Raw genomic sequence first — 1,422 nt, 5'->3', positions numbered from 1 at the left:
CATGCACCGCTTTGGACGCCAACTCCCAATGCTCTGGAACAACTACCGGCTCCGTATGCCAGTGCAGTGCAGGTTATCTGATGGGAAGCGATGGCAAATGTGCTTCCGGTTTGTGCTTTGACAATTTTGAGATTCACATTAATAGTCTTTATTTATTAAGAAGTTGATCACGATTATGACGTGTTGCATAAGCAATTGTCACAAACTAATATGAAAAAACGAATATCATAGTGATAGTGGAATAAACAAAAGAAACATACCGTTTATGTACCTTAATATTATTATATTTTTAATTATTTGTCATACTGTGTCAAAGAAAATGTACGTGTAATTGCTAGATACATCAACTTTGAAAAATGTATTAAAAATGAAAGCATAATAATTAAATGCATTTGTAATGTATGAGGTGTCATACTAAGCGCAAGTATTGTGTGTTTGGAACCGCATTTATCCACAAACAACATATACACTTGTAATATATATTTGCAGGTGCTGCTACTGTGCTGGTCTCTGTTACGATGTTGTTTGCCTGCTTCATAACAAGACTTCTATAAACGTGTTTCCAAACAGCAATAATGAAGCTTTTTAATTGAGTACACACCATACATAAAATAAAAGTTTTTTTTTGTATTTTTTAACAATCAATACCGGTGTCAATTATTGACTTTTATCGACTGTATTATTCACTATTATCAATTAAGATTATACATTTTCGCTAATAATCAGATAATGATCCCACACACGTTTTTTGTTTGTTTTGATGTGTGATTTGTGTTTTTAACATATTTGTAATCCAAGTTCACTCGTTACTGGATTTGTCGATTGCATTATGTTGTACTGTTTCATTTATCCTTCTTGGACTCATGTTAAATAAAAACATAAAATAGAAAATATTTTTTTAAGCGTGAAACTTCCCAATAATATGTAACGCATTTCTTTATGCATATCTCAAAATCATGTTCATGTGTGATTTTAAAAAGCCATATTTCGCAAATGATATGTTTAACAGACACCAATGCAAGAAGAAAGTATGTACGTTATATAATGTCTTCTTAAATAAAGACTATAACATTAATGTGTAAATATTGCTAGAATGATCACATGAACTAAGTATGGATAAATAATACTTGTTTTTATACGAAAATATACGATGAAGATTAATGCCCGTAAGACCACGATATGCACTAAACCATTAATTAGAAGGGTTTGTGAATCTATGCGTTGATTTCCTAGATGTGTTTTTGAAATAAATGTTATATGCATTTCTTCGTTATTTATTCATTTGCAATAGTTTCTGTGCTGCGTGAGAGTTGTGGACCTAATTTCCAATATCTAAATAAAGACAATTTCTACATATTGTAAAAAAAATATCGTTTAACAAAACACAATTGACGCAGTCATTGTAACGATTTTAAATGTAAA

At 30.7% G+C, this 1,422-nt stretch overlaps 1 long non-coding RNA gene across 1 annotated transcript in view; it reads left to right on the top strand.

Moving 5' to 3' along the window:
• LOC127838762 (uncharacterized) overlaps nt 1-1,160 on the top strand; it is a 2,331-nt gene extending 1,171 nt beyond the window's left edge. Inside the window, exons 3-4 of the long non-coding RNA XR_008029939.1 lie at nt 1-108; nt 490-1,160. The exon at nt 1-108 is cut by the window's left edge and continues 18 nt beyond it. This is a non-coding gene — a long non-coding RNA (uncharacterized LOC127838762). The remainder of the gene's footprint in view (nt 109-489) is intronic.
• The last annotated feature ends 262 nt before the right edge of the window (nt 1,161-1,422 follow it).

The sequence above is a fragment of the Dreissena polymorpha genome, chromosome 7 (assembly GCF_020536995.1).
Source record: "Dreissena polymorpha isolate Duluth1 chromosome 7, UMN_Dpol_1.0, whole genome shotgun sequence".
Classification (NCBI taxonomy): domain Eukaryota; kingdom Metazoa; phylum Mollusca; class Bivalvia; order Myida; family Dreissenidae; genus Dreissena; species Dreissena polymorpha.
This window is presented reverse-complemented; position numbering and strand designations above follow the sequence as displayed.